At 31.8% G+C, this 14,281-nt stretch overlaps 1 long non-coding RNA gene across 1 annotated transcript; it reads right to left on the bottom strand.

Moving 5' to 3' along the window:
- Nucleotides 1-4,701: 4,701 nt before the first annotated feature.
- On the bottom strand, nucleotides 4,702-5,073 carry LOC120205598. Its single transcript, XR_005524042.1, has 3 exons — nucleotides 5,010-5,073; nucleotides 4,836-4,882; nucleotides 4,702-4,726 (listed from the first exon to the last, which is right to left on the bottom strand). It is a non-coding gene; the product is annotated as an uncharacterized LOC120205598 (long non-coding RNA).
- Nucleotides 5,074-14,281: the final 9,208 nt, after the last annotated feature.

Raw genomic sequence — 14,281 nt, forward strand, 5'->3', positions numbered from 1 at the left:
AATTAAGATGACACACATTTGTACGTCATAAAATTTATGACACGCATGTATGACTTACATTGCGCGTCATTGAAGCCCCCGTCATAAATTAGAGACACATTTGTGCGTCATAAATTTATGACACGCAGTATGACTTACATTGTGCGTCATTGAAGCCCCCGTCATAAATCGCTTGACATACATTTGTGTGTCATAAATTTATGACATGCATATATGACTTACATTGCGTGTCATTGAAGCACACATCATTTAAAAGACGACAAACGTTCGTGTCGTATTATAGATATATATATATATATATATATGATATAATAATCAAACTAAATCACATTGATGCCTCATAATACTAAATCTATGTACCATATTATATATAAGCAATCCATTTGCATACAATATATTCACATTAAGTTATCAAAAATATTGTATTAATCATATGTCGATACAAAATATCAAGGCATAAAAGTTTGCCACATAAGATACCCATTCTTTGCGAATATCATCAATGTCATCATCCATATATTCTTCTATCCCATCGCCAACCTAAGTAAAAAATATGAAATAAGTATATAATTTATACTAATTTAAAGTGAAGTATATATGAACTATTAAAGAGTATTAAAATGACCAATTTTACATATGCATTCTTTGAAGCATAATAACATTATGCAAAGTCATAAATCAATAGCATTATAAAAATTCCAACTTTGTTCACACAATATCACAAATAATAACCACAAGAGAGTCCCTGTTACGTCTATAGTACTTGACAAAATCAAATTTTGGATTTTAAGTGCTAGTACATGTCAAATGCTTTCACAACTCCACCGAACATTTCAAATTGTTCCTTTAGACATTGATTCATATATCGACAAATAGTATCGATTGCCACAGCTTAAAACATGTAATTAGATTCAAGAATTCACTCATTACTTACAACAGAATCTATCAATATATAGAAGCAAATAACAAGAAGTTTACCATCAATGTAGCTACCAAGTCAAGGCCCTTCTCCTTTGCAAATGTCCAAGCAGAATCCTCAGCTATGGTTTTGGAGACTACATAACAGAGATGAATTAAAAAAATGACATTCAGAAATAATACCCTTTTATTATAAAAGAAACAGTTTGATATTCTAAAATATAAGTTGTAGCATGAACAAAATTGTATAGTGCACAAACAAGACACAACTAGCCAGTTCATGCAACCAGCAAAAGAAGTTATGAAAAGTGTGATCAATATCCTCAATATGATAAAAGTGCAAGATGGTCACTAATTAGCTGCTAAAATAAGATACCAAGAAAAATATTGGAACACTACCAAGAAAGTGCTGAAGTCAGCCCATAAAAAATAAGTTAATAGAAGACCAATGTAAATTGACATTCATACCTTTATGTCCCGATGCAGAACAAAATTTGAATGCAGATATTCAACTGCCAGAAGTAGCTGCGCAAACCACATGCATCTTTTGTACGCCCGTCTCTCATAGGGTAACCACTTTCTCTTACTTTCCCTTCTTTCAAAGTAGTTACTACGCCTTTGATGGATTTGGGTTTCTTTGATTGAACATGAGAAGGTTTCATCCTTCCTTTTTCATCAACTTTACCAGAGAAACTAATAAGGCAAATCTTCTTCCTTAGAACTGGAATCTGTGCCAGTGGCCTCATTATTGTTATTTGGAATCCTTGTGTCAGTGTTCCTGTGACTTGAAACCGAACTATCTTTATCATTACATGAGCTATTACTATTCTGACTCTCAACCATATTTTTCCTATTACCACGACCACTGGTAACATGCTTATCCAAGAAGCAATTATTCGAAAGGAAGCTAAATGATGGACGATACTTATCAACATATGGCTGCAAATAAGGGTTTCTTCAAAGCTCTGATGCCTAATCAAGGTGAAAACTCAAAATGTTACATTGAAGTCCTGCATGTGGAGAATCCTTGGAATTGAGCAAAAAGAAACTTACACTTGGTCGATGCTCTGGATTCTTTCTTAGCATGCCCTTGATAACTGCCTTCTTGTTTGTGTAAAATTAAATAAATTAACAATCATGTAGCAAGGACTTGATTACTTGACAAAATATATAGCACTAATCATGCTTAGTGTTACTGCCAAAATACAGATCACCAAGTCCCTTGGGAATTTAAACGAAACTTCACTATTTTTGCCTTATTAAGGGAGAAGAAATAAATTTTCACGGAACCAATTTAAAAATTCCTACATTTATAAGAAATAATCTGATCAAGAAATCTGCACATTGTTGAAACCTAATACATAAAAGAATAAAGAAAATGAGGAAACAAGGGTAGAAAAACAGTATGAGCATGAAAAATCACAGAGAATACTTGTTTATCATGAGAACATACAATAAGAGTGAGCTCTAAAGTTAATATTGAGTTACAATGATGGAGAGTAGCAAGAAGGCAAGGGCCCATAGAGGAACGATTTATCTTGCTTATCAACCCTCCATGTCCTAGAATAAGAAGTTTAACAAATTAATGGAATTAAATTTGTATAATTTACACAGATAGTGGAGGCATACAAATGGTAATTTATAGAAAACCTCTCAAAGGACAAGACATCACACTAGATGAGGACATCATTAACTACTTTGAAAGCATTATTTTAAAGAGTGGAGTGCAGAATTCATGGAAACTGTTATGAACCTAGCAAAGGTTGCTACATATTTCTCAATTCAGAACCAAAAGATAGAAAGTTCCATGAAGGGAATAAAAAAGAAAATTTTAAATTCCCTTTTAATAAAACAACAAATGAATTCGTGCTATTTGTCAGAAAGAGAATTGTGTAAACTCATTACTGAATACAAGAAGCAGATTCAACAAACATTTGTGAGAACTCTTACAAAAGCTTTAAAAGCAGGGCGACGAGTAGCCATCTCATACATACAACACCCTGTTCAACAAGAAGCAATTCAGTTGATATATATATACATGTATGTAAGTCAAACACTCAAGAAAAGACATACCCAGAGACCAGATATCAGACTTGAAACCATAAGGAATATCTGTAAGCAGTTCAGAACACATGTAATTGGGAGTTCCAACCACCTGAGGCACGTACAAAACCACTATTATCTAGCACTGGAACTAAATAATTAGCACATTCTAATATAAGATAAATACAAAAATAGAACATGATATCAAAAGGTAAATAAGTATGTTCATTGTCAATATAAGGGATTAAGAATACCGAGTTTTAGACTAGTGGTTGTTCTCATACTCATTGCATTGGAGGCTCATGGTGCAGGTTTCAACTCCCTCCTCCACACTTCCTTTGTCCAAAAGTGTTTATGAGAGCAAGGATTGACAAGTACAAAATTTAACCCAATAGATACATTTATATACGCTATTTCTTTGGATATTTATGATCGATACAACATGAGTGACAACTAATTTACAGCACTCCAGTATTTAATCCTTGCACAAATTCTGGGCCCTTTTATGATTAATTATTAATACATCTCTCCTATCACCAAATGTAACATTTCGACTAACTACCCAGAAGTCGCATACATGCATATATTTCAGTTCCTAAGTAATGATGCCAAACCAAAATATACTAAGGTAACAGCAAATGATTCTTTTTTGCTTAGTTCTTTCCTTAAAAATGATTAAGTGATTATTTATGTTAATCTACTTGGTATTGTTATAAATTTACTCGACAATTAGTTACAGTTTGGTCTCGGTCAATAAAATTAAAATTAGCACCAAGTTTAACTGTAAGCTTGGCACACACTAGGCCTGTTCATTTTAACAAATCATATTATTTTTCCAGAAAATGTAACTATGCTAGATTGTGACAGCCAATCTGGAAGAGTGGAATATGTTATTAATTACCGAATGTGAGTAATATGCTACCATGCAAGAATTTTTGCAATAAAAGTAAGGGAAATTAAGGCATCTGCCAACAGAACACAAAACTGCATTTCGAGCTTTGCAACATAAGCTACTAAGCTTATTACCAAACTGTAGGAAGATAAGGAAAAGAAATGCTAAAAGAATGACCCAAAACAATTATTCAATTTTAGATATGGTTGAAAAAAGGCTAAAGGAAAATGTATATTAAAAAATCATTTCATTACAATGTACATACTGAGGAAGCCAAATCATATGCCTTTAGAGTTTTAGCAAGCCCAAAATCCCCTAAACCAATACAGACAAAAAGGAATTTAAGATAATAATAGCAGAATAGCCAATTAGGTAGGATATCTGACATAACTTAATAGGAAACATAGATAAAGAGAAAACATGTAAGAAAGCAAGAAAAAGGGAAAAGACAAACTCACTAAGGCGAACATCTTGATATTTGGTAAGAAATATTGGAACACTACCAAGAAAGTGCTGAAGTCAGTCCATAATAAATAAGTTAATAGAAAGACCAATGTAAATTGACATTCGTACCTTTATGTCCCGATGCAGAACAATTTGAATGCAGATATTCAACTGCCAGAAGTAGCTGCGCGAACCACTTGCAGAGCTTCTGCACAATGTTCACAACCAGCGAAATTAACTGTAAGTCGTAACCACCTCCTCTCTTCCACAATTAGGTGAGGACCATGGAACCGGAAACCCCAACGGGGAACCTTTTACCGTGCCACACAATTCTAAGAAGAAACTAACTTGTAAAATCAATAGGAATAGAGAGATAATATTTCCTCCTCCGGGAAATAGATCCTATTTGATTTTTTCATCAATTCATCCCTGTTAAAAACAGTTAAACAGGAAAATAATAAAATACTACAAATTTTGCAGGATGTCTAAAAACAAAAAACTCCGAATCAAACTTCTACATACAAACGTGGAAACTCACATATCTCCACCTTCGCAGTATCCAGTAACAATGCAAACATAGCAACCCTACATTAATTGCAAAACACAAAATCAACAGAAAAAAAACGAAGCAGTCACAGACTCAACAAGCTACAAAGTGAAGCCAGATTTTGATTCGATAATCCTAGCAAAAAACAGTAGTCTGGTATCTTACTTTCTCAACCCAGGCTTCCTTAAATTGAACAACGTAAGGGTGTTGGATTCGCGAAATAAGTGACATCTACATACTATAAAAATAAAACTAGATCGTAAATTGGAATATTAACTCGCTATTCCTTTAAGGAGAAAATAGATTAATTTGTTTAGATGAAAGTAACAACTAACTTCTTGATGCGCAGAACTCCTACAGCGCTCCGTTTTCCGCGCCAATCTGATGTTCTTCAAAACATACCTATTTTTTTAAGAAAAATAGTTAAAAAATCAAATTACACATTAATTAAATCAGAAATTGAAAAATAAAAAAAAGTACCTGTTCTTTTCAATTTTATGATAAACGAAATGACAGCGCCAAAAACTCCACGACCAATCCGTTCCAGATCTCGTAATGATCCATTTTGGACTCCATTACTATTAACTCTTTACTGGATATCCTTTTCTTTTTTCTTGCTTTTTCTTCAGAAAATCAAAACAAAAGGAGCAACGAAGAATTGTTTTGAAAAATCGTTTTCGTTTTTAGACGTTTTGTTTTTTCTCGGAGTAGAAAAGGGGGAAAATTACCTGAGTAGAGTTACAGGAAGCGAAAGGCGAGAGAGGCTGCAATCTTGAGAGATCTCAAATTCACATGAATATAACAATAATTCCTAAGACCAGAAACCCAAATTGAATGGTGGAATAGAGAACGAGGAATACCTTTGGAAGAAGCGGCGTGAACTGATAATTATCGACAGGAAGAAGCGGGAAATGATGAAAATAATTGGGGAGAAATTAGAAAACGACTCCTAAAGATGACACACAATTAAAACTATACTCTGTTTTTTGTAAAATTTTTGAATTATGACTATTAAATATGACATTATTGTAAGTCATAAATCGTTCAGATTTTAAAAAACATGACATTTTTTTATGACACACATATTTTGCAAGTCATAAATTAGTATGTGTCATCGTTCGTGTGTGATTAAAGGTATATTTTCTTGTAGTGAAAGTTTCTTACCTAGTAAATTATTTCCAAAATCGATAGTCCTTCGGGCCATCAGTAAGCCCTCTGAGCATGATGATTAAATCTTTCGGGTGATCTGTCAGGCTTTCGAGCAAGATGATAAGTCCTCCGGGTAAGATGTTTTCACGTGACTTTCAAAAAATGAGAGTGATTTCTAAAGTTTCTCATTTCATGTTTAAATAAAATGAAATTTTTGAAAAGTAAGAAGTCGATTTCCAAAGTTTCTTACCCAATAAATTATTTTCAAAATGGATAAGTCCTTCGAGCCATCAATAAGCCTTCCGATCATGATGATTAAATTCTTCCGATCATCTATCAGGCTTCCGAGCAAGTTGACAAGTCTTTCGGGCCATCTATAAAACCTTTGGACGAGATGCTTTCGTATGGATAATCAGATGTAGGAGGAAAACAAAATATTCTCAGGTACACAGAAGCGGATCAATCGATTAAAAGGACTTGAAGGAGTCATCAACCAATCGAAACTCCAAAGAAGGGAGATGTTCGAGCTTCGAAGCAAATCAATCTCAAATCTTCACAGAAGAATAGTGAAACAAATTAATCTTAAGTCTTCACAAAGAGTAGTAAAATTAATCATTACTTTATAATTACTTAGGATTACATATTAGTTTTGTTTATGGTCATACATATATATTTATGCGTAAATGAAATTAATTATACATATACATATATAATATATTATGATAAACGTTAGTGCACAAATTAAATGTGTTATTTTTACAGGCCCGACTTACAATGTAATTACAAAGCAGCTCAATAACAGAGGCAAAAAATAGCAGCCCTATCAACCAGGACTTCCAAGTGGATGGTCACACCAGCAGTAACCCCAAGCCTTCAGCAGCACCTCTCCATCCAGCAGGGCAGCCACGTTGATCCCCCCGTTGCTCCAACTCATAACCAGCAGCTAAATAAGTGTTCCAGAAGAGTCGAGAAGCTCTGGACGGTCTCAAGCACGTGCTCCTCCACGCCAGCTATGGCAAATTTCAAAAGCTTCTCCTCATGCCTCCAACTGGCCATGCGTAGCCGAATCTATTAGGAGGCGGGGTAACAAGCATTACGAAGAGAGAGTTATTATTTATCCAGTCCCAATTTGAAGAGGATGAGGGGAACGATTCGGAAAAAAACAGAAAAGAAAAGCCATTTTTTTTTCATTTATTAACCACTAGAGCAAGGATGAACAAAAAATGAAGAGGGAGGAGCAATTTTTTAAGAGAGTAACGAGAAAAGAGAGAATACTGTAAAGAATCTTCTCCTTTCCCTAAAAATGGTAGTGTACCGAGAGGTTCTCAGTCCCCATTTGAAAGGAACATTTGTAACAGCTTACTCAGCCTCCATTGAAGAAAAGCATAACCATTGTAATAGTTGATCCTCATACGAAAAGAATACAAAACAGAGCTTTTTTTGAAGGTATATATTATTTTCTTTGTTCTTTTTTTTTTCTTTTATTCAAACCAAAATCAGCAGTAGAACAATATTTTCTTTAGGTACTCAACCATTATCATATTTCAGCAACAACCCTCCCATTATTCAAAGCATGTTCGAACCAAACAAAATAATAGGAATAAAGGAGCTACGTTACCGGTTCAGTTATGCGGTCTCGATCGTTTGGTCTCAGGGCGTAGATGTTGTGAAAGTGGTTCTCTAGGTTAGGGGATGTGTTGATGGTGATTTGAGGAGGCGGTTAGAGGTGAAATAACCACTGATTTGTGGTGGCCGGCGAGAACAGGGAACCATTGGGGCTTTCGGTCGAGAGTTAAAAAATAGTATGAAGGGAGGGTTTAATCGATTTTACCTGAGTGTGAGGGCTCTGCCGTTTGAAGCCCGTAAATGGAGAAATGGAGAGCCACCATTCGTAAGCTTAGAGTGAAGCCGAGAGATCGAAGGTTTCTTTGAGGCTTTTAAAGATTCGTTTTTGTGTTTAAGACCTTAGATCCGAGGTTAGAAGAGTGAGGCGAGGGATGTGATGAGTTTGGTGGTCGGTTTAGGTCACCTGGCCACCGACCGGTGGCGATGGAGGCTCTGGTAAAGGTTTCGAACGAAGGGGAGAGCAAGAGGAAGAGAGAAAGTGGCCGGTTGTGTTGCTAAAAGTGATTAGTTTAGTTTAGGTTTGTTTTTAATTAGGTTTTATATAAAAAATTGTGTTAATTATTATTTTAGCCACCAAATCTCAAGGGTAAATAATGTTTCAGTTCCCTTAATTTCAGCACATTTTTTCAAATAATCACCTCTATGACTATTTTTGAAATTGATCCTTTTTATTTGTCTGAATTTTTATTTACATATTTGCTTTCCTGTTTAATTTATTTGGCTTAATTCTGTTAATACTTGTATTTTAGCGAATTTTTACATTTTAACTTTTGTATTTGTTGTTCATATGGTTGATTTTAATTTACTTCAATTTCATCCTTAATTTTAATTGCATGTTAGTTCCTGTTTAATCCCTAATTGATTTAGTAATTATTCAATTTAATCCCTTATTTGTTTAAATTGCTAAGTGCTAATTAAAATCCATTTTATTTCTTTCGAATCGTATTAAGTAAGATTATTTTTTCATATTTAAATTCACATGAGAAATTTTGTTGCATGAGTAATTTATTTTCTTATTTCCTTGATATTATTTAGATTTTAGAATTTATCCCTAGGTTAGATAGCATATCTTAAATAATTATGGTTAATTAGAGCCTTAGTTTAGGTTTAGTCTCTATCATTGATATGTGTTGTTTTTAAGTCATTTGCTTTTTATGTTTGTTTTAAATTGAATCTTTAGATTTAGGTCTTAGATACTTTTTTCCTAATTTAGATTACTTCATCTTTTGGATTAAGTCATTACATCTAAATTTATTTTAATTAAGTCCATTGTTAGGATTGATTTCTTTAATTAGTTGTTTATATTTATTTCGTATGATGATATGTTATATGTATGAGTATGCAAATAATTCATTATAAATTGCATGACATCATTTTTGTTTGAGATTTATGAAACCCTCATGTGCATAACTCGACCCTCATCAAATAATTGGATTAAGGGTAATTCTCTTTTATTTTAAATCGTTGTGAGGAGCTTCTCTTAACTTATTAGAAAGTCACTTTCAATGATTTTAAATTGAAAATATATCCCAACAGTGAAACCTAAAAATGATTCTTCACCTAAAATTTGGGAATGGGAGAATAAGAAATATTCGTTCATTTAGATTCTTCGAGAAAAGATTGTCAGAACTTATCTAAGGTCTGATCTCGATATTTTTAAATAATCTTCTTCTTCTTTCTAAAAAGGCTTGGTAATTTTATTTTAATATGTTTTGGTGTATTTGAATATTATAATGGAATTATAATATTTCTTTATTTGGTTAGAGTAAGAATTGATTGCCTCAAGGTGAGGGGTTTGTTTTATTCTCGATAGGAAATAATTAAATATTATTATATTTCATTTTAAAATTCATATTTTTTTTTTTTATGAGATCATAAATTAAATTAAATTTGAACTTGTAAATTTCATTGCAAAGACATTAATTAATCGACTAGGTACCGATTTAGGGCTTTGTGGGGGTGATAATCCTTTCCCACACGTAACCGATTTCCGAACTCAAATTTGGTAACACAGACCTTAAATTTGTTGAATTAATTAAAATTAATATTTTTATTAAAATGACAAAAATATGTTTTTGGGTGTCCAATCACACCCTAATCAAAGATTGATGGTGACTCTTCGAACCTTAATTTTTATTTTTAAAAGGAATCTCAAATTTTTTGAAACGAGAATTTTTTTAAAAATCACTTACTTTTTAATTAAAAATTAATAAATGAGATAAATTAAAAAAATGGTGTGTTTTGTTTTAAATCTCAATTAAGAAAAAAAATTGTTTCGACAGTAAAGATAAAAGAAGAATATGATGCAATTCTTCACATTGTTCTTCCAACTCTTCAAAAGAGAAATAGCATATGCAAAATTGTTAAAGTGTGAATTATGGTTTTCTGAATTTTTTTTTTTGGCCGTATAGTTTTAGCAGAGGGGATTAGAGTGAATCTCAAGAAAGTGTAAGCCATTGTTGAATGGGAAACTTCAAATAATATTTTTAAGGTTTAGAGTTTCTTAAGACTTTTTGGTTATTAACGAAAGTTTGTGAGGGAAATGTATTATTTATTTGGATTGTTAAGCACCAAGAAAGTTTTGAGAATCTAAAGAAATATTAATGGAAAACTCAGTGCTAGTACAACCAGTATTTGAAAAGAATTATGTGATCTTTTGTGACGTGTCTCGTAATAGATTAAGTGGTGTACTAATGTAAGAAAGAAAATCCGTGACTTATGTTGTGAGGCAACTTAAGATGCATGAGAAGAACAACTTACCCAGGAATTAGAATTGGCAACAGTAATGTTTACTTTGAAAGAACGGTGCCATTACCTGTTGATAAATGATGTTACGTCTACATGGATCACAGAGGGTATAAAGTATATATTGACTAGAAAGTATTTAAATTTGAGACAAAGGAGATGGATCAAGGATTTTAAGGATTATGATGTAGTTATTGACTACCATTCAGGAAAGGTTAAGTAATAGTTTATGCGTTAAGCCGAAAGACATTCTCTACCTTAATAGTTTTGTATGCATGATTGTTTTATTAAAAGGAAAATCGTATATTGATTGCAAAATTAAAGTTAAAGCCTATGCTATTGAATCAAATAAATTATCTTTAAAGAAAAGATAATTAGTACATGTTAAGGATCGAATAATACAAAAAATGGAAACTAATCACTTTGAATCAAGTACAATGGATGCTTAAATTATTGAAGAAGACTTTAAATTCAAAATATTAAGGAATTTAATAAAGAGTTTATTTCTGAGATGCATTATAGTCCTTTGACTATGCATCCAAGTGGAAATAAGATGTATCATGATTTAAAAAGTCAGTATTAGTGGCCAAGCATAAAAAGGGTTATGATTGAGTTTGTTTTTAAATGTCTGACAACTTAGCAAGTTAAAATAGAGTATCAAGTATATTCTGAATTATGGCAACTGATTTCTATTCCTCATTGAAAATGGGAACATATTTTGATGGATTTTGTAATAGGGCTACCTTCGGCGATTATTGATAGATTGACCAAGTAAAGGATAAAAATATTGATTTTGTATCTTAAGAAAACTATTTGACTACAATAGCAATGATAAATGATAGATATCTATGGTTAACTCTGAAAATTTGGAAGTCTTTTCATAAAAGCATTGGGTATTCGATTTGGCGCAGCAAAACTTCCCATCCTTAAACCAATGAACAATAAAAGCAGATTATTCAGATTCTAAAGGATGCTAAAGGCATGTTTAATTGAATTCAAAGGATCATGGGAAAAATATTTACCTTTAGGAGAGATTGTTTATAATAATAGTTATCAGATGAGTATTAAGATGGTTTTCTATGAAACTTTACAAGGAAATAAATGTCAAATGCCATAAACCGATACGAACTCAAAGATCATAATATAGTAGGTCCTGATCTAACCAAGGAAGTTGAAGAAAAAGTGAAAACTTTATAAGATTGCCTTAAGACTTTTGTTGATTAATATAAATCTCATTGAGATTTGGAAAGAGAAAAGATTGAGTAGCAAGTGGATGATAAGGTGTATTTTAAAGTATTAACTTGGAAAAAGGATTATATTGTTTGGGCGAAAAGGAAAACCAAGCCAAGATTTATTGGACAATATGTTATTCAAAAGAGAGTTGATCGGTGGCCATTCAATTAATGTTGCCTCTGGAATGGAGAAGATTCACAATATATTTTTTGTGTTGATGCTCAGGAAGTATCGATCATGTCAATACATCGGAGAAGCTTTGGATCCAGCTAGATATGACCTATGAAAAAAAAGTAGTTTTCTTACCTTTTTTGAATCAAGTACATGTGGAAAATTTGAGAACAATTTTTATAAAGGGGGAGAATTGTAATACCCCAAAATTTGGCTAGTGACCACAATTTAATTTTTGAAAGTTTAATAGCCAAGTAAAATTTTGGGAATATTTTGGGACCAAAGTGATAATTTTCCCAAAAAACATTCCATAAATGAATAGTTCACCATTTATATAATGGTATTCATGTTTTCTTTAGATTTGATATGGAATCTTCATTAAGGTTATAAAGTAATAAAGTTTAGTAGAATATTCGAATAATTTGAACGAATAAAATTTAAGAAAATTTAAAGGATGACATTTAAAGGTTAATAATTTCATTTACATATTTTTAATTAGTATAATTTAACATGGATCATTGGATTTAAGTTGATTTCCATGTTAAACCGAAACTATTGGATTAAAGTGACTAGATTGTAATTGTTGAAAAAAAGGGATAAAGATGGAAGCTAATAAAGTATTAGTTAATAGATGATGTACATATAATGATATAAGAATGATGTCATGATAATGACATGGTGGTAATTATTATGATTTAGTAATGGTAAAAGAGTAATTTAACATTAAATGAATTTTAAATTCATTTAATTTGTTTTTAGACATGTGTAATAGATATTTTACAAGAATAATCAAGACATTTTTGTTCTTCAACCTCCCGAAACTGTGGACTCCATAGCCATAAGGTGAGGAATTTTCATATTCATTCTTAAGCTTATTTAGTTGGTTTTTGGACTAAGGTGTAAACAAAGAATTAATCTACATCAAGTTCTCTATCATTTGGAATAAATAGATTATGTTCTTATTGCTTGGATCATCCGTTTGGTGATTAGGGTAGATGAAGAACAAGTTGAAATTCAATGATTTAAGATTGGAATTTGATGTTATTAGTGTTGTACAGTTGTTTCCCAGTTTGAACGATGATTAAAACAACTTATAATTACTTCTATATACCATTCGATCATTAAAGTGTAATTAATAACTGATGTATATTGGAATTGAATGTTGGAATGTTAATTTGATGTTGGAAGGTTGATTTGAATTGTTTTGGAAGTTATTAAAGTTTGGTGGCCAAAACGTGAAATGCATGAAAGTTGGCTTGAAATGGAAATTGATATAATATTGATACACTAGTTTTGAATACATTGCTGGAATTCTTGATTATGTAAGTGATGCTTGAAAATTGATGATTATAGGAAAATGACCATTGGAATAAATTGGAAAAGTTGAGATGAATTCTAAAAGAATTCATTTTAATGTTTGAAATGTGGAATTTGAAAATGACATGTCATCAAGTGATAAATATGAATAGTAAGGGGACTTGATAGGTCATTTTTAATATTAAGGATAAAGATGTTGCGAAGTGTAATTAATATCGAATCTGTATCGAATTTTTTAATAACTTATTTCTAGTATATGCTTATGTTAGTATGATACTAACATATAATTTGAAATTGTATATGTTTGTAAATGGTGGTTTACATAGATCGTGATCAAAATCAATATACAAGTAATGTTCAAGTTAAGGGAAAAGTAAAAAACTGAAGTTGCATAGCAAATAGAGGTTTGCTAGTGAGGTATTACCAGGTGAGAGCATTCCCCCACTTTATATATTTTATGTATGATACGATGAATACTACGTTAAGTCAACCTCTGATGTTTTGAAAGAAAAAGAATTTGAATCATATTATGAAATATTTTATAATGATTTTGAAATGGTTTATGAATGATTTTGGTATGAATTACCCAATACATTTTTATATAAGGAATATGGATTATTTCGGGTATTAACTGCCCAAATTCTCTAATTTATGGTATTTGAAAATGAATATTTGTATTGCTATATTTGAAATGTGTTTGAGATATGATTTTGAAATAAAGCCCATTGTATCTACGTAGAGAGTTATTGATACAATTGGTATACCACGAGGTGGAGTGATCTTAGATTATGAATCTGGTACTTTCGTGTACATTTGTCTGGTACTATACGTACATTATGAATTCATGATGTTTTGACGTCATGAATTATCATATTTGATTATATGCATAGTGATATTGTTTTCTATGGCACCTATATTTCTGCTAGCACCAAGAGTACAATTTATTTATGACAGTTGCAGTTGCAGCTGCAATTGCAATTGCATATCTTGCACACTCGTCTAACTCACGTACAATCATTCTTTGTTATACATTGGGTTATCAATTAAATAAATGTGAAAAGTGTAAATTTATCTGATTCGTTGAGAGTAAGGCTTTCATCGATTATTCTGATTTGGCATAAAATGTATTATATCTGAACTGTGAATTCTGAACTATTGATTTTCATATTTTGTTTAAAGAAAAGTTTAAAAATTTG

Source organism: Hibiscus syriacus, unplaced genomic scaffold (assembly GCF_006381635.1).
Source record: "Hibiscus syriacus cultivar Baekdansim isolate YM2019G1 unplaced genomic scaffold, ASM638163v2 tig00000452_pilon, whole genome shotgun sequence".
Classification (NCBI taxonomy): Eukaryota; Viridiplantae; Streptophyta; class Magnoliopsida; order Malvales; family Malvaceae; genus Hibiscus; species Hibiscus syriacus.